This window comes from Takifugu flavidus, chromosome 1, assembly GCF_003711565.1.
Source record: "Takifugu flavidus isolate HTHZ2018 chromosome 1, ASM371156v2, whole genome shotgun sequence".
Taxonomy (NCBI): domain Eukaryota; kingdom Metazoa; phylum Chordata; class Actinopteri; order Tetraodontiformes; family Tetraodontidae; genus Takifugu; species Takifugu flavidus.
The window spans coordinates 7565861-7592490 of NC_079520.1; the positions used below are offsets into that span (position 1 = coordinate 7565861).

Below are 26630 nucleotides of genomic sequence, written 5' to 3' on the forward strand. Positions count from 1 at the left end.
CACAGAGAAATTTAAACGCAGTCTGCACGTGAGGACAGTCATCTGCCTCTGGATCACTCAAACACATAGTTCACAGCAATCAGGTCAAATGATGCAGTTTATAGGACATAAACAGCATCTTGTGTGGACTGATTATCAAAATCAGAAGCCAGGATTGCATTCAGGACTGGCTGTGATCTAATCAAAATGAGCTTCTCGCACTGGAGGGATATAGTCAAAATTCTTTTAGATTGTCTGGGAAATGCCTCCTTTCATGATGACGTTTCTATTGCACTGAAACACAAACCTGCTAGAAAGACCAACATTAAGAGGAAAGGCCATCATTTACATAAAAACAATTATCTTCACTCCATTATCTTTGGGTTTCATGCCTTCAAGTCAACACATGTTTCCTCGAGATGAAATGCAGAAAGGAGATTCAGTAAACACAGAAGCACTAATTACCCACGTTTCCTTGATTAACCATCAAACTCTGGAAGCAGCGAGAACATGTCCACGCAAAAAAAAAAAGATTTGAAATAACAGAATATTAATCAAAAATAGAGAGTCTCTGACGTAAGAGCAGGACTGAAAAATGTCTCAGCTGAAAAATGAGGAGGCTGAATTCTAAGCTTGTCTCCCAATGAGAGGATGAAGAAGTGTTTGAGGAAGCAATAGGTGTAAAAATCAACAAAAAAAACTCCCACGGATGACACCTCGGGGTAACGGCTTCAGGATCAGACTTGTCCTGGGGTAAAGCTGCAGAAGCTGCTGCAACAAGCCAGGGAGGCCTTTATAGGTTCGTTTATACATACTTGAAATTAATAACATTCAAGCCAAATTGTGTTAAGCCAGTGAACATTCTTGGTAAAAGAACACTGACTGCTTTATAAAATACACAGATTATTGTGGAAACTGCGATGCTGCTGCCGTTGAGCACAGTCACTGACCCTGACAGATAGGAATCTGGACCACACCAGTAAGTAGCTTTTCCCAAGCCCGGGGAAACTTTATCATCTGCAACATCAACGATTTTCACCGTGAGAAGGATGCAGGTAGATGGAACGTGGTGAGGGATCACGATTAGCCTCCCACTCTTGCTCGGCAGTCATGCCTTTCTGGACATTCGGCACCAGCATTTTATTTGTTTTGCTGGCCGTAAATCCTAAAATGCATCACAGCATCTAAGTGTTTAGCTTAAATACAGACCTGTGGTGTACAGCAGACAGGCAGGAGAGAGCGGACATGGGTGGAAATATTCCATTTCAAACTGTCCAGACTCTTTTAATCCCACCACGAGTCTTTATGAGAGTATGTAGAATGGACATAGTTGGACACACTGCCACGTCCCTCTGAAGCTGCTGTTTGATCTCCGTTTCTGTGAACTTTACTCTCAGCTTAACAAAACCAGACTGCACCAAAAACCTTCATCTGTAGTCATCGTGAAAACACACCAGAAAGCCGTGCTTCCATCCATTGGGATGGCCTTAAAATGGCCGTTTTTTTGTCTTTACACTGATTCCAAATTTCCTTCATCATAAATGAGCTGAACTGATGCACGTTTGACCGCTCAGAGTGAAAATGTAGACAGAATATCAGACATATTATCATTTTCTCCTTTTCTGTCGGGTAGTAAAAGGGGGGAAAAAAAACAGCTGTAGGGCATAAATTTGTTAAGAATTCCCTTTCAACTGCTCTGTCATACTGCTTAAAGTTCTCTCTGATTCAGACAGAAGCAACATCACAGACTCCTCCGCACCACCGCAAACGACATAGTTAAAAACCCAGGAAAGCACACAAGATTCAAATGATGGAAGGATCATGCTGTTGTAGTGGAACCACTGCCATCACGGCCCCCTCAGAGGTGGATTTGTGTTAGAATACTAAAGAGGATGTGATGAATTTCAATTTGGTCATTGAGACAGATTGTTGGGGTGAAAAAATGCATCACCCCTTAAAAACACAGAACAAAAGGACCCGCTGGTGGATCCACCTCTCCGGCTGTGTTTGAGTCCATTTAGGTTGATTTTTGCCTTCAAATCCAGGAATAATTAACCTGACCAGGAAAGCAGAAAAGCCAAAACTCATGAGCAGAAATCAGAAGGAGAAACTTCGCCACTGCTAAAACGGACAAAACGTGCCATCGTTTGCAGGATTCAGCCCACTGGCTTCCCGGGATCTGTGTGGTGATGCCATATGGCGTTTCCTAATGAGCAGGTTCTGGATGTCAGTATCAGTATTCTTCTCCAGGTCCCCCCTTCCTACAGTCAGGCTCCCCTTCCCCCCCCTCTGATCAGGAATTCACCGCATGCCGTTGCCCCACTTTGTAAAAGAAAGTCTCCTTGAATCATTGAGTGTGTGAGTTGCTGTTTCAGTCAATCCCTCGTGCACTGTGGAAGCTTATTAACCAAGCAGAGGTATTGCAAAAGGATTTAAATAAAGGAAAAGTGATTGTTCAGACCCCTGTGCATTTTTTTCTTTTTTTTCCTTCACCTGTCAGATGAATAACAAGCTAAGTCGTCCGGGCTTGTGGTTAGTGAGTACAAATGATGCTGTGACTTCTGATTTTAGGCTACGGCAGACAAGAGATGATCAAACTGTACATGAGGTTGGAATTCTGGATACGGGAATGGAGGCTTATCGGCCAGATGTTGCAGTAGGAGATGACCAGGAAAAGAAAAAAGAAGTGGTGGAGGAACTACGGAGGATCCGGGATGCAAAGTGACCTCTGGGAGGTTTTGGCAACATTGGCGTACTGATGGGCAGCTTTTTCTCCTCAGATTTGAGAACGTTGCCATGATGTCTGTGATGTCCACAGTGTCCGGGTGAGTACACGCTGTTAGACAGACCATCCGGACTTTAATTATATTGTTCGATTATTAGAGCGAGCTCTCAGCAGCGCTAAACTCATTGCCTTGTCAGGAAGAAATGAGTTGCTTAAGTACTTTAAACTTCTAATAAGCAGCAATAGAACTGAATAAACACACTTTCCTGAATCATTTTGTGATGACATTAGTTTACACATTTTAAGGTCACACAGCTCATTATATTTTACAGTGCTGCCCAGCACTGGCTCTTCCAAAGGGGAATTTAATGTCGTTTAAAAAATACAAAAAAAAAGGTCAGGAGACACATTTGGACCCCTCCACCACCCTCTCACAGCCCTCACTCTCATAAATAATCAAGTTGAATAAATTACCCTGTTCATTCTGACGTTTAACTACATAATTATGTGGTGTGTCACTGAGCCGAGACCTCCGTTGCTCGGCCACTCTCTTTTTTTGGCTCGCCAACGGGCGGCTAATCCACCCATGACATTGGGCACTCCTCATCCGTCTTAATGAGCCCGGCCACACCACCGGACTCCGCAATGAGATTACAGAGAGGCACACGTGCGCGCATGGTGAATTGCGTGGTGACTGTTGTGTACTGAGACCAACATGTCGCGTGTGAGTTAATGACACAACGTGACTGACCGTACGGACACTGAGAGGGGTTCCAGGAAGGCAACACCGCCTCATGAACCTCTACGATTCGGTTCCATTTCAGTTCAGCCACACTAAATATGCAAGAACCATGTTTTTTCCATTTTTCTGATTGAGAATTACTTTTAAAATACTGAGTGCAATAACTAATAAATACTGTCCTCAAAGTGACTCTGCTGCATGAATCCCACCTTCCAAATAGAGGCTAAAAATGTTGATTGTGAATCTGTAGCCCTGCCAATAACATGTCCTCATTTTGAGTGCTCGTGGAAGCAACTGCGGAAGACCGGAGCTCTAAGCCTCGATCTTCTCTTCCAGATGTTTATTTAATCGCTGCCTGTTCCGGTGCTTGCTCCAAAAGGCTCTGTAAATGGATGAAATACTCATTCCCAGGGGAGAAACTGCAGGGGTGACTCTCCACCTGTAGACCTTGCTGCGTTACAAACAAACCTGCTTGGAAAGGCGATGAATGAATGGAGGTATTGCAGAAACTTTTGATGTTGCTGACTATCAACACTGCCTATGTTGAACGTACACCCAGTCTTCCTACACACTGTGGACACTACTGGGCAAATAACTGCCCCACACTTAACATCTTTCCTCCAAACCATAAAATTTCATGGTGCGAAGACAATGGCACCACGCCCGTTTTTGCCTCCTGCCATCATGTGATGGTGACGCTGACCACAGTTCATCCAGAGGCACAATTGTTGAGACGGGTTCTTTATTGAATTTCTGGGATTAATGCTGAGATGGGTTCTAGTTAAAATTGAAGCTTTAGTATAGGGGTTGGTTCTTAACACCCTCTAATTTACTTTCCCATCTGTTTCTCAGTCATTTTCCTCTGAAACAACGGAACCAACAACCCATTTTTCAATTATTGAACTGCATTATTAGGCTGCGAGGCATTGCTAGATGACCAGAGGTTCCGATCATCACAAATACAGACACATGCAGATGCCGGTGGCTCATGCATGTTCCACGTCCTTGGAGCAAATTGCTTTCATCTGGAGCAGGTTGACATTGTTCAGCACCAAACGTGAACAAATTAAATGAGGCAATTAAAGAGTGAATAAGCCAGCGTTGATAATTGTGACCCGATATGCCAGCAGCAATCATAATGAAGCTGCCATTCCGCTCTGTTGCCTTCGTAATGCCTCACGAGATAGTGCAAGTGCGCGTGTGTGTCTCCAAGTGTTGTCGGCGCGAACGTCCCTTAATTCTACAATTCCAAACAATCTCCAGAAACAATGCTGTTAACCTTTGGGGCGGAGTTTCAATTTGAGCCGGTCAGAATCATCGGCATGAGATACAAGTGAGCGTGAATGTGAGGGATGAAGAAAGGGCTTCAGAGACGAGCAACATCACCTCGATGGGAAATTTGAACTGCAGAAGAGGATAACAGTTACAAGCATACACACAAAGGGAGTGGAGAGGAAGGAGAAGGCGAAGGGCAGTCTGGCAGAAAATTGAGACGGTTGCCCATTTTCGACACTCCCTCATCCCTCTGGGTTTATGGCCCGTGAAGCCTCTTGTCATTGTGACTCGCCAGAGAGCCAAGTTAACAGGGCCTGTCCCTTCTCAAGCAGAAAAAAAAAGACATCCTTCTTTATCATTAACCCCTCCACAGACGTACTGGATCATTTCAGGAAAAAAGTCAAAAGAAGCTTTTGGTTCTAAGCTTTGAAACCAGCATCTTTGGATCAGGGCAGATCACAGCCTCTGCGCCCAACCCACAAAAGTCCCAGTGTGATTTTTGTAAAGAGAGCATCTCCACAAGAACTATGTAATGTAATGTAATGAGCTCAACCAAATTAGCATATCCAGACTGAAGAGTCTATTCTGTTTTGCTAAGATCCTAGATTATATAAGATTGTACTTTGGAAAATGCTGAAGACAAACTAAAAAAATAAATAAAAATCTATAGTCCAATCGAGCTTTCCACTACCTTCATCATCTTTGCCCAACACAGCAGTAAACAAGCTGGCCTTCAAACTGTGCTTTTCTTTCCAGCCTGACCACTTTCACGCACTCTCAATCTCCTCTGCTGTCACAGAGTGGGAGCGTGGCGGTGGGCCAGCACTACCTGCCCGACTCCCCTGTTTATCTGTTTGTAATCGCTGCCTTTGCTCTACAGGGACAAATGGAATCCAATCAGTCTCTCTGGGGAATGACAGGGTCACAGGCCCGACTCCTCGACCGGTCATCTATTCATCAATGGTGTCAAACAGAGGGGTGGTCGGACACGATCCAGGGACAACAGATCGGGCTGTGGCATCGCTCTCAAGGATGGCGTGGAGCGGTAAATGAAGATGTGTGACTATACTGCCTATCAGGGCCTTCCAAAAGGTTTACAAAATATATGAGTTCAAGGAAAATCAGTCATTCTCCATTAAAAGGTGCATACGTGAGGCAGATGGGGGTGCTTTGGGGTCTAATCATTATCAAGAGGAACTCTGGAGATGAGAGTGGGTAAAAGCCCCACTGGATTCCCATTTCAATGTGACCTCTACTGACAACACCCGGGGTATCTGAGTGTGAAATGAGTGTGTGTGTGTGTGTGTGTGGTGTGTGTGTGTGTGTGTGTGTGTGTGTGACTGTGTGTGTGTGTGTGTGGGGGGGGGGGTGAAGGTGGACGAAACAGTTCCTCTCTCCATGGGTTCTGCATGAACATGTCCTTGCTCCGTCATTCTTGAGTGCTGGAGGAAGGAAAATGTGATACAAACTGACTGGCTGCCTCTCACAAACAATAAAATAAAAAGGTGTTTTTTTAGGGGGTCTTACATGAAATATTTTCAGCATAGCAGCTGGCTGCAAGTGCATGAAATCGCCGGTCGGAAAATGCTGTTGATGTTCAAGTAAAGTAAAAATGCTGAGCAGTTGTGAACAAATCCAACAATATATTCAAAAGTATGTATTTTTGGCTGTTTTTTTGACAGATAATGCTTCATTTCAGAATTACCTGTTTTTTTTGTTTGATTATTAATATCTAAACAGCAACTCACATTCAATTTATCCACCATGCGTGGCTTCTCAGCACAGTTTGAATTTTTAATAACCTATGTTCCGCATTTTTCTCATCTTTCCACCCGAATGCTCATATTTACCAGAGTGCATGATGGTACCCACACTGATGAGCGCATCTACAGAACTCGTGAGTGAGGTGGAGAGGTTGAGAAGTTTATCTCTGTAGCACCAGTGAGGCCTTAGGCAATGGCGGCGTTAAAGGCAGTTAGCATCAATAATTAGCTCGCCATACGCAGACGATCATCTCCCTTGGAGATTTAGGAGGTCATAAACCGAAGCCTCGCTGACAGACCTCGAACAAGCAAATAAATCATCCACGGGGCTGGATGTGATGACTTGAACGTGCACGCACTGACTCGCACGTGCATCACTGCAGGTGAACAGATGCGTCCGTTGGCATAATAGCAACGATTGTTTTATTTCAACACATAACTAGAGCGGGTTGAACGAGGAAATATCGAGAAGGGTTTGTGAAGTTGTTGCTCAGCTGCAGGCACCGGTGTCGAATACCAGCATTCATTAAATATTCATGGAAAATATACCTCAGGCAGCAAAATACAACTATAACTGTCACAATAATGACTTGATTATTAAGCTGATGTTTAGCTTGTCATGGTGGCACACCATAAAGGTTTCAAATTATCTATGAACTAATTTCAGGAATATCTAATTCAAATCTGCACTACATGACATAAAAGCAATTAGCACCCCACCACGCTATGAAGTGTGATGAAATTAGAAATGATGGCATAAGCGATGTCTGCATTTAGTTGGCTGTCAATGCTGGAAAGCTGGACCTTTACGATCATGTCCCCAATGTGGATGGCACCATTTGTGCCCTCAGAGGGGCTAATCAATAAAGAACTAGCGAAGAGGATTATTTTTATATTTCCAACCTGCTTAAGGGGGTTAGTGTTAAGGTGAGAGGTCACCAAATAGTTTGAAGCTTGAATGAATGTCTTTTGACTTAAAGAAGAAAATGAAACAAATAACAAGTAACGACGTGCTGATGTGACCCTTTTAGATACACAACATTGAAATATTGTTGATTGGAGGAATTCTAATAAAGTGTTCAATCAGTGCGTGTTGTGCAGTTCCATCCCTCCCAGTGTTCCTGGCACCCAAACGGAAGCTGTTGCAGAACCGTTATTTTCAAGCTCCTCCCACATTTTGACAGTGGAAAGATACATAAATAATGCTGAAACCTGGACTGGATTATATATATCTGTACCATGTTTATCTATCTCAGCATATATAATTCAGCAGCACAAAATTATTTACCCGAAACAAAATGCTGGATGAGGGAAATGTCACCGAGTCGCTCCATAAATCCCACTAAGCATCGGACTGTGAGCATTCCTTACTCCTTATGGCAAACATGGTCATGACTCCATGTTGAGGGAGTTGTATAGAAATAAGAGCCGGTCTCATATTACGCAGATAAGAGAAGAAGAACAAGATAACCCTGACTGACTGAGCCGGGACAAGCGGCGTGAGGTGTTATCACCCTTTGGAGGAGCAGGGAAGGGGAGGTGAGCAGAAGAGATAGAAGCAAAGAAAAGAATTGGAAAAAAACGAGGGGCCTGAGTGGACAAAGGACAGTAAAGGAGGGACGCAGGAACAAAACAGTGGTTCTGGAGAAACTAAAGTAGAGTCTTAAACAAATGGAAGTGAACCCAAACAGCTGGACAAGAGTTGGACATGTTCCCACCACAGCGACCAGGAACACGTTTGTCCATTAAAACGCCTTTTATGGATATTAAAATTGGAACTTCCAGGAACTGAACGGAAAGTTTGGCTGCTTAAACGGACAAACGGAGCAAAACCAAAGTTCAGGCAATTAAATGTATAACACGGAGAGAAGGACACAGAGAAATGCTCGCCTCTCTGCATAGCCAGCGGAGTGGATGTGGAGCCTGGAGCACATGGACCTGAGCCACAGAGGAAATATCGGAGTACTGAAACTCAGAAGGCAAGGTCATGTGACTATGGCAACATTGTGCTAATGGTGGCAACAAAGGCAACTAGTTCCTCGACCTGCGTTGCCCTAAAGCTACTGATGGCATTTCTGCTTGGGTGCCATTTTAATGACTTGACTCTAATCTTGGAGTATTTCAGCAACTGTTCAGCTTTTCTTATCCATTTTCTGCAATTTGTCATTACAACGAACAATTGCGAGAACCATCACAGGGAACGTCGACACCAGAGGTCTGTTGCATCCGCAGCATCGCGGAACATCGATGTTTTGATCAAATTAGTGAGATTCTTTGTTTCTAAAAAGAAAAGAGTCCCAGTGCAAATGCTTTGATCAAGACAAGTGCAAATGGATGTCAACATTCCAAAGAGCCAAGGGGAGATGGACCTCTTTTATCTTCAAAGCAGTTCTGTCAGAAACGGTTCATTTGTGTCAAATTTGATTATTTAAACATACGTCCGCAGCATAATGGCAGCAGAGCTCGGGTCAGATTGTCACTCTGCGTCTCAAAGCCTATTTTCAAACATGGAGACAGTGTTCACACAGAGAATCCAAATGAGGTCATTCTTGCTAATTCATTCATTATTCAAGCAAATCTTTTTCTTTGAATTAGAACTGAGGTTTGCATCTTCATTAATGGTCCAGGGGGCTTCAGGAGGTCCTGGAATGTTCTCTGCTTTTCCCAAAGAGGAGGAGGAGAACATCTCTTCCAAAAACGTGGACGTTCTTTCCAAATGGCTCGTTGTGGAAATGTGACGGACCCAGAGAGATGGCATGAATAGCAATGACGTGTTCAAAAGAGGAAACAAATCCTTACAAAAGGCACCTCTGAATTCTCCCAGGGGTTGTTTTCTCTGCATGTGTCCCCCCAATAAGTAAATAAAAGATGCCTTTGAGGGCCGAGGCTTCAAAGTTGCCAAAGTGAAGAGAGAGATTTGTTGCGTTTATCTTGCTCTGAGGCGTCTGGAGAAACTACGTCCAGCCTCACATATATTGTTTTTGGAGCCCCAAGGCGAGCGGACTAATGGTGTGGTATGATTGCAGGTCCAGGTCGCTGTTCTCTATCAATTCTTTCAAGTCTCTTCATTTATTCCTCTCTGATGATATCAACTACATTTTTCCCACATTGCAGAACACAACTTCAAATGTTTCCAGAGGTCACTGAAGGCAACGCTCCATCATGTTAACTCGTGTATGAAGACGTTTTCAGGTGTTCTTTAAATCAAAGATTATTTTGCGTTTTCACATTTAACAGCAGCACATTTGCATAATTCAATAAATGTGTCTTATATTGGATGGCAGTCATGGGGGTTAATCAATGTTAGCAGCTGTCACATCTTCTGAGGGAATTGACAACTTTGGTTTCTTCGACACGGCCATGCCATGGCAGCCTGATAATATGATTAACTTCCCTCAACGCATATTTGATTCTTTAAACAAAGGCATTGATCCCCCCGCGTCCACGCCATCGACAGCCTCCTTCCATCTGCTGAGGTTGTGCTTCTCTTTGTTCAGAATTTGCACAACTTGTCCAGAAAAAAAAAACAACAAAAAAACAATCAGAGCATTCAATAAAGCAAAGTACCCCAGCAACGTAATAAATGTATATTTGCATTTCAATTTTATCATTTATGTAGCCCAAGTTTTGCTGTGCTAGCAAAGGTTGCTAATTCAGCAGTCAAGCAATAGTAATGTTGTCTCTTTTTTTTTTTATCTATTTCTAATTATTTTGTTTGAAACATTGTGGTTACAATTGATTTTGAGTAAGAGGCAAATATTTTCTTATATATGGTGTTAGAAACTGTGTGGTTTTCTCATTTCTTTATATCCTTTTCATTTTAAACATGGCAGCATCACATATCAGTTCCATATTTTCTAACAGAATTATGGAAATCCGCATCCACAGTGCATCTTTATATCATTACACTCTTTTAGGTTATGTAACCAGCTGCTGCCAAGCTGGAAAATGGGGGACAAATTCATTTTGGAACTAGTTTCTTTTGAGTTAATTCTTACAGTTTGAGGGAACCTTTTGTTGGCAGCTCTGTGTGGGACTTCAAATCATTTCGCTCTATATTCAGTTTGCAGGATTATTTTTCACAATTCATGCTATAACAGATATTCCCCTAATCTCAAATAAAGACCCACCTCTTCTTTTTTAGCTTTTTTTGATGAAACTTTAGGATCTCAAAGCTGTTTCATCAAAAAAGCAAAAAAAAGGTGTTGAGGTCTGCAGTTGGAAGGTTGCAGGATTACTCAGCAACCTTACGGAAAATGGTGCTGATGGAAGCAAAACGAAGCTTGTTACCAAATCAAGGATACTTTAAATATATATTAAAGCGTTGGCTGTAGGGAGTTTATGGTATGATTGGCAAGGTCGCCAGCGCAGGGGTGGTGGAGCCTTCAGTTAGTGCCAGAGAGCCAGTGTGAAGGCAAAAACTAAGTCGCAGCCTTGAGGTGATAAATGAGGTGCAGGGCTGCGGCACTCTCACCAGCTAATGTCAGCCTTTAAATTTTCTTAATACCTCTAAAAACTGGCTGCAGAGGTGGTGTCCTGGTCTCTGCTGGGTTTGGAACAAAAGTGTTCTTCAGCATTTTGGAGCATCAACAGCAACGAATCTCAAAAACAAAGGTGAGAATGCACGATGAACGGTAGAGTTAGAATGATTTCATCTTTACTATCACACTTATTGCAGCTTTTTTGATAGAGAACGGAAGGAGGGGCTGGGGGGGGGGGGGGGCTTAGGAGTCAGATGATCGGTGGGTGGAATTGTGAAACACTGCCCACTTTTCTTTCTTATCCAGGATGAAGAAAATAAAAGAGTTACTCATTAGCAGGTCTCCTTAATGAGGGTCAGTAATGCACAATCATTATGAAGAGTTACTGCAGCAGAAAGGTTAGCCGTGCATGTCTGGGGAAAGGCGTGGCATTTGGCACGGAAAACCCAAAGCTGCGTGGATATGATTTAAATGGTGACTGCAGAGAACAGCAAAGGCTAAAATCACCAGCAACAAAAAGACAATCTTGTTTTAGTTTTACATCAGGTTCTGATCAGTGAAAGCAAAGATATCTGACAGGATATGATCTTAATTCTGACTTCAGGATAGGAAAAAAAACAATCCATCTTGATCTTTTTGACTCTATAATATTGCTAGTGTGGAGCACGTCAGCGAACGCATGTTCCGAGAGCTCAAAACAAATAAAAATGAATAGCTTTGCTGCCACTCGGGGGTCCAGAGCTCATAGGTGAATGAAACACAGGACCTAAGACTACCAAATGTGGACGTTAGAGCGGGAAAATGCTGAATTAAGCCTGATTTCCCACACAGTTGCTCCATTCTAAACAGCTTCAGCAGCGTGTGTTCTCTCTCGTGAGGTCTCAGTTGATACTTCCTTTTCCAGAGCGGGACTTTTCTGCCTCAGGAAGAAAACAGAGCTGGGTTTGGTTTTAGGTGTCTTCCTCATAGGAAAGGAGTGGTCGTTCTGAGTGGCGAGGGTGTGCAGGCCTTGTGAGGATTTAAAAAAATCGGGACATGAAATGAAAAAAAAATAAGGTAAACAGGAAGAAGGTGCTGAGCCAATTTAAATGTGCAGATGGGCAGAGCAAAGACAACGGCGCGCATCAACTGATTGATTATCTTTCCTACGGAGGTGTGAGCGGCAGGGAACAAAGTGCTGTGTGAATTCACTTAACCTCTCTTGTTTTTGCAAACACGAATATTGATTCTGCTACAACTGGATATCAAATTCTCCACACATGATCACCCATTGCCAGGCGGCGATGAGATCTGAGAGATGAAGAAAGAACAAGGGCCTTTAGATCAACCTGGATCCGACTGGGCCCCAAAGTCACCACAGTCACACCAAATGAGTCAGCCCCACTGGAACATATGGACTCACCATGTTTGGCACCTTTAGAACAGGCTGCATTACATATTAGCAGTTTTCACAGCGCTCGCAGATGCTTCCAGCGTATTCTACCCCCGACTGATCATACGTGGATAAAGAGAGAGACGCTTGATGTTTTAGACATGCATTTCAGCTCAGGATAAAGAGATAATTGTGTGGGGTGGGCATTCAATTTGAATTGCTATGCTATTTTTGATGGAATCCTACCCGTCAATTGGAAATACTCTTCATGCACATGTCCCAAACACATACTAGACAAAATAAACATATTTTAGACAGACAGAATAATGATCTCTGAGTACCTCATTCAACTGCTGGATGCCAAAATTGAACAACGAACGCAAGATCCCTCCATAAAAACTCAAGAAATACAGCCCATCTGTGGCAGAGCAAATTGTACAATTGTGTCAAGTCTGTCTTTTTTATCTGCTTATCTGCTCCATCACAATCTTTACATCCAGCAATCCACACAGCTTAGCAATTTCTCACCAAGAATATAGCAGCCAGTTATTTTATTTTTTTTAAGCATCTAAGTACATCTGCAAAAATAGAGAATGTTCCCCCTGCAGAGCAAAGCATTTAGTCAGCCGATCCATAAAGGAAAAACAATTCCTCTTTCCGTACAAATCATGAAAAATCACTTGGCCCAAGACAATGAAGCAAAAGCCAATATGAGCTTGGATGAATGAGAAGGCTGATGTGAAAAACAATAAGAAAAATGTCAGAGTGGGGCCCCTGCGTGTGTGTCAGAAGGCTCACGTGTGGGCCTGCTCGTCCCTGCCAAGAATCAGAGCACAGGGCTGGACAGGAAGACAGATTCCCAAACCTAAACCATCTAATTGCTGAACTCTCCACATCATCACAATCACAAGGAGACCGAAAGAACAACACACAAACACGGGAAGATAATATTCGCACAGTTTAGGCTAAATTCAGTGTAGTCGATCAGGAAAACAGTGTTGTGTACTAAAATGGTTCATTATGTATTCTGCAGCATCCTCTTTCAGCGTGGACAGCAAGACAGGAGCAATCCTGTTTGTGCCCATTGGTTCCTGACAACATAATTCAAAAGAAAATTGCTCAAGCTGAGGGCCATTTTCACAAGAAGATTTCAGAAAGAGTACGAATGCCCAAAACACAGGTGACCAGGACATCACAGAATCTGTGTTTGCAGTCGATGAACTTCAAAATAAGGCGAAAGATTATTTTTTTTCTAAATTCAAAGTGAATACGGCCGCCAGTAGATAAAGGCGTCTATGGAAAATCACCTGCGTGTCTGTCAAAATCATTCCCAGGAGAAATTGGCCTTTTCTTTACATCAAAACTGTTAAATATATAGTTTTAAATAAAGGAAGTAGGGGAAAAATAAAGTTGAAGCACGTTTAAGCTCGTTTTATTTAGATTATTTAGAAAGATGCTACCAGACTAATAAAAGTACCGTCACCCACACATGCGCACGAACTCACCCTACAACTCTCCTTCTGCTGTTTCCTCAGCTTAGCTCACTGAACATGAACACCAGAGATTCTCATTCATCAGTTTTACTCACCAGCTAAACAGATGGTTTGTGCAAACTCTCCAGTTTGCCCCCTGAGACAGATTATAAACCGCATCCAGTGAGTGTGAGAAGGGAGCGAGGGGGGAACATTCAATTTAATGAGAGAGATTTTATCCGGAATCGCATCAGCGCCGAGAAGACGGGCGATGGCAGGAAGTGATGCGCAGAGCAGTTAATTCTAATGTCGACACCTGGACAGGCTGCCTACAGGTGATTTAGGAGGGCTGCTCACGCTCGTTCACATTCAGCAGCTAACTGTTTTGGTTTTGGAGTGATCATGGTGTAGTGGTGGCGTTTGGCTGGAAGGCTGTGCATTCAGCGGGTTCAGTCTGGCAGAAGGCACGTCACATTTGTCCAGTTGTGTCCAGCTTTCACAATGAAATAAACCCGGCGATGTGACACGGATCAACGCAGCTTTATCAGCATTTGAGCAGTTTCACATTGCGAGCAGTTGTGGGTAGGACCTTCTACTGAGAGCAGTCGGACTGTCTTGTCTTGTCTGCGAGGTAAACAATGTTGCTTCCTACTTTGTAATTTGGTACCTTTAGCATAAGTTTACACACCAAGAGCTAATGCAGTGAAGGGGGATGGAATATGGGGCCACTCTGGTCAGGGGTCGCAGGAGCTACGTGCGGAGGAGTCGAGCCCTTATTGCTTCCATGGTAACTAATGTGGGCTAAGACACGCTGACTGTTCGACAACGGATTATCTCGACAAAGAGGAACAGAAGGCTCATTTTTAAATGTCACGGAGAACATTTGACTGTTTTGTCGCATTTACTGACAGCGATAATGTTGGATTCTACTTGGGGAAAGTGTGCCACGCTCCTCTGTTGGCGTCACACATTGATGTCCTCGTAGTTTGGAGTTTTAACGTTACATTTAGCACCACAACAGGAAAATATACGCCTGCTGGCGACAACTCAAAACCTAAATCGGAAAAGAAACCGTTCAGAGCGTGAAGCAGAGAACCAGATGAAGAGCAGGTGTGGCCTCGTGTTACACCTGTGAAGGTGAGACCTGAAGAACAGCCCACCAGGGAAAAGCACCAGGCCACTGAAACCAACTGAACATCACACCTAGATTTGTGTATCTTTATGGCCCCTGCCAGTTTTAGTTGCAGGTGAAGTTATCCATATGTCCATATCCTTCTCCATGTAACAGAATACCTCAAAAGTTTAACTTACCTACTGCTTCACTGTGAAGTAGTTATTTTATTTTGTTTATTTTGAGCAGCAAATGATTTTTACCTCTCCTAAAATCGTCTAACCTTTCCCACATTCCCAAAACACGTGACAGTAGAGGTTAACGCTGTCCTTTTTAACTGAAAACAGTTTTCTTTTCACTCTCAGCATTAATATTCAAGATGAGCACAAAAGTGTGAATCAGACCAACTCGTGAAATTGGTACTTTGTTCCTTTCCATGCTGTGATGAATGGGCCCAGGTCATTTTCAGTTTACCAAGCAACCGGTAAAATGAGAATGGATCATTATTGATTCTCCCTCGCTGTTGGTAAAGCAGGAGGCCCTGGAACAGCATCAAATAATGACAATGTGACGCCGACATAGATATTGTAATTGAGTATTTATACATATGGATGTGCCCGAGAGGTGCCATCGACTCATGGCTGTCAGCGGCGAGAAACAGCATGATGTTGACACCCAGAGCCGTGTCAGCTTCAGCCTCCATATCTGGAGGATTTAGAGAGAAAAAAGCCCGTCTGTTCCACCAGAGAGGCAGATGGGAAAATGCCAGGCTGGGACTACAAATTTACACCTACAGAACCCCATTTTCTGCCAGGCTGGGATCCGTTAAAAGACTCAGACGCCTTCTCTGCATTGACATGAGCAGGAACCAGCAGGAATAAGGCTTCAGACGAAGGAGCACAGATCCATTCTGAGGGAAATATCCATGAATACTTTAGAATTTAGAGGATTTTTTTCTTTTTCAAATTCTCTTTGTGCTTCCATAACTGAATTGCTGTTTTTTTTTCACACTGAAGTCAATCTTGTGTTTCTGCATTTGTACAGGAAGTTCCCGTCTGGTCTGATGTGTTGAGTGTAAGTTGTCGACCCTCTTCTGGGAGGCTCTCAACACTCACTGCGATGCCACTGGGAGAAACTCCAACAATGGCTCAATGGCTGCAGATTAGCTGTCACAGCAGTAACAAATAAAGAAATCTGTTCTTTTTCAATGCTTTGACCTAACATTTACCACAGGAAAGGGCAGCACACCACTTTTATATGAACATATTTAATTGCTCACAACAACACAAGACTGTTTCCTCTCTTTAGATGCCACAACATCCCATTAATGTTGCCAATCATTGGCTGCTATTGTTGATCTCTGTAATCTAACAGACATGCTGCCTGTTGACATAGCAGTTTAAACTCATCTCTGACTTGAGCTGTGCTTCCAATTTCTACCTAAAACCAGACAGAACGGTGAGCAGTCGACCTGCGCCTCATCCTCCGTTGCCTTCAAGACATTACAGGAAATACAATTGTACCGCCGCCATTTAAATAAATCAAAGCAGACATTATGGAGCTGCAACGGTACAATTTTTATCCACCATCGACTGGGCCATTACTTTTCCCTTGTCGAGCATGACTTGGTTTCACGTGACTTGCTTTATGCATGTGTGTCGTACATGTAGCCTGGGGCCATCCTGCAGGAACTCCATCAGCTCCAGATAAGACAGAAGGAACATTCTTCACTTCAGTAAACAACCAGGCATTAGCTAGGTACGGCAATGTTAAATGAAGTACTGACAAGAAGAGTCATAGCTGAGACCAATTTAGTCACCTTGATGAAGAAATGAAATATAAAACCGAGTGAAGTGCTCCGAGTACATGCTAAGGTTTCTAATGGTCCCTGAATGATGAGGGGATGAAGGCGAATGGAGCAGCAAATTTGCTACTGGCCACAGATTCCAGGATTCCAGGATTCAGTACATTAGCAAAAAGGAAAATTGAAGTGGGCATGAAAATGAGCACCACCACCTGCAAGAAGTGTGAATAATTGTTGGCTTCTGAAGAAAAAGAGACTATAACAGCTACCTTCGGGTGGGAGCTGGGGTACACCCTGAACAAGTATCCGGCTCATTGCAGGGCTAAACACGCATTCACAACTAAGCTTAATTTTAGAACCATTCATTGGACTACATCTTGGATGGATGGCCCACGTGGACACAGGGGAGACCAGGTCAACCCCTACCATAGGGGGATTCGAACCCGGGACCTTTCTGCTGTGAGGCAACACTGCATCATAAATAATGATGTAAGACGAAACCTAAAACCTTGTTTTTGGCTTCACCACTTTATCCTTTCAGGGTCAGAGGGAGGGTACAGCAGGGTACTTCCCTCAGTAGGTCATCACAGGGCCATATATGAGCATTTCTGGGTTTGTTCCCCTGCTCAAGGGTACCTCAGCAGTGCTCTGAAGGTGTTCTGGCATCTTCCACCAGGTTTTGTCTGTACTAGGGCTTGAACCAACCCTCCACCTCTCAGCCCCATCCTCAACTGACTGCACTACCACCGCCCCAGAGCCCTAACACAACATAGCTATGTCGTTGCTCCAGCTTCAGATGCTGATAATGTTGGGTTGGATCCACAATGATTCCACATTTATTTTTCACCTGAGTCTTACAATTTCACATGTGTGTTCTAATGAAGGAATGTTGAACTCTAGACCAGCCCAAAGCCTAAATGCAGGTTAATGTATATTGAATTGGAATGAAGGAAAAGTATATGCATAAGGATTGCTAGTCTGCTAACAATGGCATTAGCACTTACCAAACAGCTGCTTGGTTAAAAATGTTGCAGAGGTTATGTAAACTCCAAGGCAGCTCCTGAGAATATTCATTATCTGACAAGTTGGGAGAAAGATTGCGCTGCTTTGTCTGCACTCTGGATCTATTAAAATCTGTATGCATGGCAGATTTCAATCCTCAAATAATATCTCATCTTCTTTAATTAAATATTTCCCTGTATTGACATAAACTCTGAAAGTGCTGCTTTGCAGTTCATTAAAAGTCAGCCAAGTCTACAATAAAACTGGTCAATATTGTAAAACAAACAGCATCAACGCCTGCTGCCTGCTGAAAAAGGAGATATTTTTGATTCCCATTTTTACAAATCTCTCACACTCTGACTGATGCAAAGATGATTGTGATTTTACCTTAAAATGGAAAGCTTGGAAGGTATGAAACCTCCACCCCCCCCAAGACAATTTTTTTTGGCCATAACCAACTACCTTTCAATTCCAAAGTTTATGTTTATCAGTATTAATATAGTGTGAGCTCAGCGAGAAGCATTTGTGCTAACATGAGTAAAAATACTGCAGATGTGATTTTATTCCAGTAGGTATGTAAATCTGGCACCACTCAAAAAGAAAAGGTTCTGAATAACATGCAGACCGACAACACAGCGCTTTAGTGATGTCAGTGATTTAAGCAGGCGTCTACTTAAGCAGCAGAAGAAAAGCCGTGCCACTGTCGCCTTTACTGCCGTGTTTAATTTAAAATATGTCCCTTTATGACCATGCCACGATCCACATTTCATACAGACCAATTATATTAGCTGAAAAGGAAGTGGTTGTAACACTACAGTATTCAGGCCATTCAGCTGACAGTTTATCGGCCTATAGACCATTGAGTGTGTTGGATGTGTCAGGCAGAGTACATAAAACTAACCTCTCTAAGAAGTCAACTCTCAGCAGAAGAAAACTATCAAATGTTTCTATAAAAAGTACAGCTTCAAAGCAAAGGGAACCCCTGAGGGGGGAAAAATGGTGTTGGAATTAACACTTGAACTCCCACGATAAAGCTGGTGTAGACACGCACGGGGAGACAAGGATGCAAAGTGAGGGAAGACAGCGGGGCTGGCACTGAGGTCACGTTCTGGCAGACACAAAGCCATTCCTGTCCTACACATACTGTACTCCCAGGGATGCCCAAGTACAAGCACATGTGCGTGCACGTGTACACACAGTGAATTTACTGTGTGTTTAGGACCCTTTGTGGATGAAATTGCAGTGGCCCTCTCACATGGCACAAACAGCAGCTGGCAGTTCGTCAAGGTTCTGTTATCATGTAGTTTTCATGCTCATGTTTTTTGTCCTTTGTATAATTTTTACACAATTTATTTTTTCTTATATATTATATTATACTTCATCTATTGGTCTGATTATTCTTTTTTATGCTTGAGGGAAATGGATCATTCAGCAGCTGCATCAGCAGACAAAATGGCTGTTGAGAATTTAGGCGAGCAATAAAACCTGTTTCTCATATTCACATCTTAGTCTGGCCTCCATCCAGCATTGAATATGTGATGCACGATGAAAAACGACAAAGATTACAACACACATCCTTCAACCTGCCACTAGAGTCCCAGCGAATGCATTGTTTACACTGTTCTTAAGAGTTTAACTTCCATTATTAAAGTATATTTTATTCATTATTGTTTGTGCTGCTTTTATAGAGCAGTTTCTGAAAAAAGGTTTTAAGACTAGAAAGAAACCTGAAGTGTTCAGAGCTGGCAGTGTACTTACAGTATTATAAAAACACACACAAATACAACCACATTTTGTATCTTTGTGAATACTCTTGTAGATCACAATAAAAATGTGAGGACGTGACAAAGTGTCCTCACTTTACCAGTGAGATTTGTATTCTGGTCCTCGCTATGTAGCCTGGATAAGATCACACACACACACAGTAAGGAAAGATTAATAACTTTTTTACTTTCCATGTTTTTTTCTTTCCCGTCTTTAAATTTGCTTGAATTCATGTGAGAACGAGACAGACGCAGCTGTCCCGTATATTTATTTGGAATGCACAACTTGAACATACCACTGGGCATTTCATCAAACTCAGAATTCCACTCCTGTCACTGTGCTGAATGAATTCTCTGTCCCTAATGTGATCTGCTAAGATCTATAATCTTCTCCACCCCTTTTCCATCTTTTGCCACACTGTCCTGACATCTCTGCAATTAAAGTCTATGGGTGTCCTCAGCCTGACCCTCTACTGCCACCCTCTATGGCTCATAAACCCCCACGCTTCTCACAAACCACCATCCGCTGAGCACCGCCATGGGTGAGACGCTGGACGCAGCCACTCCAACACAACCGAGTGACCAAACTCAATTACATGTCCCATTTATCTCTTCTGGGGCCCGCCTGGTGGCTGTGGCTCCAGTGTAAATCTCTGGTCCCAGTCAATAATCTATTCTCCAACTTGTCCAAGGGCTCTCCATTGTCATTAGACATCCGTTTGGCAGAGCGATGAATGGGGGGAGTGGGGAAAGGGACGGAGTGAAGTGGTGGGAGCTGGAAAACCAGAAGCCATCCATCTACCAAACGACTTGTGGTCACAGTTCATTATGGACCATAATGCACCACAGCATCACACATGAGCAGTGTTAAGCCCCCGCAGTGGGTCAGTCTAGACTAGAGGCCTCTGTTTAGCCTTGCATGTTCCTCCTTCTACTCTGAATCATGTTTCCATGATTGAAACTTGAAGTATAAAAATTACTGATATGAGTTCAACAATGTCAAAGACGAGCCGAGAACCATCCGGCCGATAGAGGCGTAATGTGACCGTCACTACCCCCCTAAAAAAACAAGAGTGCGGTAATAACTATCTGTATCAGATGTCAAACTAAAGATGTCAGATTGGCTGGATAATTATAGCTGATACAACAGCATGGGCTGTTGTTTTGCTTTCTCAAAAACTCTCAGCAAAAGCGCCATAATTAAACGATGAGAGGGCATATTCATCCAGTTGTCTGAGAGTCCACTGGTGATGGATGGGATAATGAGTTTCCTGAAGAGCAGCAGACTGGGATAATGAGTTTTATCCAGGAGGGGCTCACGGGGTGCTCGAGGAGGGCTGGTGCAACCTGAGCAAGGTGACAAACAACCCAAGACATTCAGTGAAGTGTGTCTGCAATTGAGAAAACGGCATCATAACGGTGGGCTGACGCAGCCTATTATTTTATCCACCTAGCTGTTGGGAACGAAACTGCCAGGCATGCTGGCATCGTAATCTGGAAAGGCAATCATCCCGGATGATGGGAAGGCTGTCCCCGGGTCTGATTCAGAGACAGATCGAATGAATGTTCCTTCAAATGTGTCCTTGCAGGAGTCAGTTTGCCATTCGGGTGTAACACAACATCATCCACGTAGGAGGACAGGTAGAAGGTTTATTGAGATGGAGTTCAAGTTTTCTTTTTAAATCATTATTAAGTGAGTGAAAAGAGTTTTGTGCTAAATTAGGCCATCTTCCACCTGTATTCTGATGATGTCTGCTGTTCTGCAGAAGTGCATCTGGCAGGAAACTTTTGGCTGCCACTCGGGCTCCGCTGCTGCCGGCAGCTGAGCCGAATAGGTTGAGACAGAGCTGAGAGCATCTTTACAGTGGCCATAAAGGCACAATGAAGAGATTTCTAACTGCGGGTTTATGTCAGCTGGCAGCTGCTGCTGGTTCCAGCGAGTGCAAGTTACGCACCAGCACAATAAACAAGGACATGAGCAACAGAGTGCGTACTTGTTCCACGCCGGTACGTGTGCACGCTAGTGTGCTTTAACACGCAGAGATGCTAATCTGCACTATATGATAGTAATACCATCTGTACGACATAATAAGGGGAACGCTCGTCTCACTCCGGCGGAACAAAACGGCGAAGATGAAGACAGAAGAACAGATGCAAATCAAGCGAAAACTGTGTTGTTGAGGTAAACACGGAGGAGAAAATGCATCAGAAGTGATCTTTTTTTGCCTACATCTGATCAGCTTAGACAGAGAACATGAATTACCTGCGCTGCGTCAAAGTCAATGATCAGTAAAATCTGTTTTGGGGTTTTGTTTTTATGCTGATTGTGCTCAGCTTCTGTTGCCGGCGGGTAAAGGCCCTTCTTCTAATTCTCTGTGGCACGATTGCAGCTAATGCACGCTTCTGAAGGTGCTCCTGAAAACGAAATGAACACACGCGCGCTTATTAAAACTCATTTATTTCAATTCGGCATTTCTCCGAGCTCTCTATCATTCAAACCGGATGATTTGCATATGTGTCAAAAGCTCTCAAAGGGTACCAGATGTAAGAGAAAAATGTGTTTACACGGCCTGCATGTGTGATTGATGAGCTCTGCATTAAAGGGACAGTTCACTAAAAACGATAATGAAGTCACTCATCTGGCCACAAACGCAGGCATTCACGCGCAACACTCACGGTCGCTGGACTGAATGAATCGGTTTATTAACGAAGGATGGGGCTTTTCCATAAACAGAGCTGTGAGACCTGGGGACATAGAAAACGATCAGAAAAGAAATGTAATGTGGGGTGAAGGGGGGCGGTAAAAATCAAAGTTTGACAGAAGTTTGAGTCAGAACCCGTCAGTAATCCTGTCTGTCTGACAGCGAGCCCAGTTTACTGTTGCCCAATTTAGGAGGTGAATGCTGGAGTTATGAGACTGTGCAATCAGCGTCTTTAAGTAAACCGTCAATAAGCTCAACTGTTTGTACAATTCTGTCCCGCCTGGTAAGAAAGAGATAAGCAAGGAAAAGGACAAACAGAAACCTGTTGCAAAGGATAACCCAATCATCATGCCGTAGATGTGGAATTGTTCAAAATCCCTCAGTATAGCTTTTCTTTTTTAGCAGCATGATTTAAAATGTGTTTAAAACATTGAATTTGGCTTCATATTTAAATACAAATTGCATTTTAAAGGAACAAAAAAAATAAAAATTGAAACGGCAGGTAAGTCAGCTGGTGTTTAAAGTTGTTGCTTTCAGCTGTTTTTCTTGGAGCCACTTTGCTCCACAGGTATGTCTTCACGACACCTACCTGTTCAGGTGAGGCCGGTTCAGTACTCCAGCACAGACCTTCCTCAACAACACGTGTGGATTCACTCATCCGTCCATCCAGGCTGCATTTAGTGTTTCAGCCAAAGTCAGTTCTAGCATCTGACACTTTTTATTCAGAAACCTTCTCGGTTCCATAAACTGATGAGTGTCCAGGGTCCAAGCAGGGCGACAACCTTAGGCTGCAAGTTTTACTGGCCCCTGGACCATATTCTGACCGAGCAACACAACTCTCAGCTCAGCAACCTAATTTGAAATATTTTAAACACCATGTCTCGTGAATTCTAGGAAACTCAAGCTGTATAAAAAAAAATGCTTCTAAAGGTACAAATACCTGCGGCTAGAGAAAAGTAATTCAATTAATTTAACAAGAGCCTCCTTGTTACAGGTTAATCCAGCATACTGTCATATTTCACATCATAAACTTTGTATTTCAAGCTCAGCAAGTTATTGTGGTGTTCTATTTAAAGCTCTGTAACCTCTTATGGGTGTTGTGCCAAAGACTAAGAAACAAATTCTGTTCTAAAATCAAACTAGAGTGCACTTTTTCTTTTACTTGATTTCCTTAAAATCACTTCATGTAGCATATACGCTACAAAACCATTCCTCTTTAATGCGAGTCATTCACATGCTCTGAGAGCTCAAAGGGCAAACTCCTTTTCAAGAGAGCAACAGCACGAAGGGCCTTGAGCATTTGGCAGGCGAAAAAAAACCCCAAAAAGTTCAATGGACTTCATCATCTGGGCTTGAAAAACAGCACCTGCTATTGCCCTCAACATTCATAAGACATCACAGAGACAAAACGCTGGAGCAGCGTCTGACAGAGTGCCCCCAGGCCTCTGGGGGGGGGGGGGGTATCTGTGAGCACAGACACAGAGCAGAGGACAGAGATGCTTTTTAGCTGAAAAATTCAAGTCACTTGACAAAGAGCGGCAGCGGCATTAAACGGAATCTTGTGCCCTTTAAAGATAGAGGTTGGAGAAGAAGCGTGACACGAGCCAAGATAGACTTTCATCAGCATGAAAGGAATGTTGCTGTCATAGAATTTGTCATAAAACTCTCTGAAACATGTGGATTTTCTTGTCTGACTTTGACTTTAATAATGAATCAAGAGGAGGACGGGGCTGAGCCTTTCACTGAAGGACCAAAATGTTTTGGCCTCACGTTTTTCTCGTCTTTGTAGTTAAACAGACTCTAGATCTGATGGGCAAAGAGAGTGTTGGTGGTAAAGTGCTTGAGTCTATGAGCCCAAGGGCAGAAAGTTTGCGATAGATGGATGCCAAGAGGCCGTTCAGTCGGTCTGGGGTCAATTAAGTTTCATTCCCCTGATGATCCAGTGACATCTCATCAGTTACAACCTGAACCTTTGCAAACTATAGTTTTATATACTAATTAATACTATCAAATGACTCATTTTTAATCAGGTTTTCTGACTTAATCACACTTATTTGCTTTTAGGGCCAAAGTGTTTAAGTTTAATCAACACATGTAGGATTCAGAGGTCTTTATTGACACTGTTTTAGACATTTATGCTCATAGATGATCAATAATTCTTTAAATGATAATACTGTAATGAGAATGAGACCATGAGTGTGATTTGTCTGCTACTTCGACCAAAATAAAAGAGTGGGACTGAGATCCTAACTGTGTATTTTATTTTTTATTAGTCATATACAGTAGATTTTGAATATTTAAGTTACGGTCATCCCACTGATGCAAACTCCTGAGATTGGCCCAGTTTCGGGGGGGGGGGGGGGGGGGGGGGTCAGAATGACAGCCATGTTTTCTAATAGCTGTCAGCTTGTGCTGACAGAATCAGGCTGCACGTTCCCCTGACCACAGCCAAGACCCCCCCATCCTGATCAGCATTAATATTCAAAGGTCCAGCATAAGTGTAGCAGTCACACACACACACACACACACACACACACACCTGAATTAGTTGAGTCTTTGCAAAGATGGAAAATGTGGATAAAGATGGAGCAGCCACGTGTCGTTCAGTATGGAAGAACAGATCCTCTATTAAACTCAAATATTGATTTTATTTCATATTTCAGACAGTTTGATATTATAGACGAGACATTAGCTAAACTGTTTCTGCTCCTCGGCAGTGTTTGTTTGTTTGTTTATTTATCAGCTGAGTGGATTTCCCGATACGTACGAGTGAAGTTTGAAGCAACGTCCTTTTGTAGCCGATTCCTGACTGACACAGAAAGAGGATTCAGCGCTGCTCGTCTTCGTCGTCTTCTTTCCCTCTGTTTTTTAAACGACCATCCTACCTTCTCCCACAGCTCTCTCCATCCCTCCCACCCTGCATCGGTTCCATACTGGCCCGCACTGCTAACGGGAACTTTAATTCCGGGCTCCTCACTCGAATCAATAGCAAAATCATTCTTCCCTGCCAGTTAATAAATAAAACTATCCATCGACATGGAAGTCTGCACCTGCATCAGTGATTATTATATTTCTGTGCAGCAGAAAAGACTTTGCAGTCCAGGCGACAACCAAACTTCCCACTGCTGTTACGACTGAAGGCGACACATTCCTGAATATATTTGCATCTTCCTCTACTGTAACTCTGTCCATCTGTCTGTGTGTTGCTCTCTTCGGGGATGGTAATGGGATCTGAGCAGAAGTCTGATTAAAAGGACACTTCCTCCTTGGAGACCTCCCAACACTTTCCTTTTTTTTGTTTCCCCTGTCTCCCTCAGAGCTTAGGAAACCTTGGGCAGGGGAACAGAAGGGCCTGATAGCAGGCTCGCGCAGTGCAAACTAATTAAATTAAGCCCTTTTAATAAAAGAGGAAGTGAACTTAATACTTTTATCCCAACTCTGTCATCAAAGGAAGAGCGGCAGAAAAAAGAGACATTGAAGGGGAAAACATACAACCTGGAGATATGAATTTCTTCCTGTTACGATACATCCACACGGCCCCTGAGCTACAATCAAATGTGCAGCGAGAAATGAAAGAAAGGCTGTCTTTAATGATGGCGTTGCAAACTTTGGGGCTTAACAATTCGGGGTCAGCTCTGTGGCTTCCTGCTTTCTACACGGCTGCTTTAAAACATCGGCGCACCGAGAAGCCTCTGATAAACTACACATGCTTTGCATTTATGCATTATTTGTTGCCTCTCGTTTGTTTCTCCTGACGCTTGGATGGTTGCCGACCTCTTCAGAACTCTTCACGATGGCAAAAGTTAACATAACATGTAACAAATAAATAATAAATGTAATATATATAATGGGGCAACAGTGACCTACAGGAGAGATAAAGGAATTTACAGTTGGAAGAATTTTGGGACTTCAATACATTAGAAGAGGAAAATTCCCCTTTAACCCCGAGCTATAAGAAGTAGAAGTATGCCCTTCAACGCTTCACAGGTTTCTTTCATATTGTGAATATTTTCAGGGTAGCAAATAGCTTTTGGAGTTAAGACTCACTCCATCACTTCCCATATCGGGAGAGGAGGAAATGAAAGGTACTGGAGTGGGGCAAAGGCCACAAAGAGTCAAATGGATTATCATAAATTTCCATGATCAACTCTGCTTTATATGCAGTAAGTTTGTAAATCTGCAGGAAGAAGTTTAAAAAAACAACAAAAACAAATCCAACACGCATGGATGAGTGGAAAAGAGAAACAAATCTTGAGGTCCTGGCGTTTGATTACCTGCAGACACCCGAGCTAAAAGATTGTTGTTCCTGCTGATGGCGCCTGCGCCGGGTCAGGAACTGGTTGACAACGGCCGTGAGGAAGAGCACGGCGTGCTGCTCGCTTTGGTTCAACAGGCCAGAGCCAGAGAACGAGGGAGCAGCATGAAGAAAGACGGAAAAG

At 43.1% G+C, this 26630-nt stretch overlaps 1 protein-coding gene and 1 long non-coding RNA gene across 4 annotated transcripts in view; one reads left to right on the top strand and one right to left on the bottom strand.

The window, feature by feature from the left end:
* Positions 1-26630, bottom strand: part of LOC130524037 (receptor tyrosine-protein kinase erbB-4-like) — a 173900-nt gene that overhangs the window by 128376 nt on the left and 18894 nt on the right. The gene's annotated exons all lie outside the window — the stretch shown is intronic.
* LOC130524054 (uncharacterized) lies at positions 1484-7573 on the top strand. The gene is made up of 2 exons (XR_008950062.1): positions 1484-2804; positions 5602-7573. It is a non-coding gene; the product is annotated as an uncharacterized LOC130524054 (long non-coding RNA).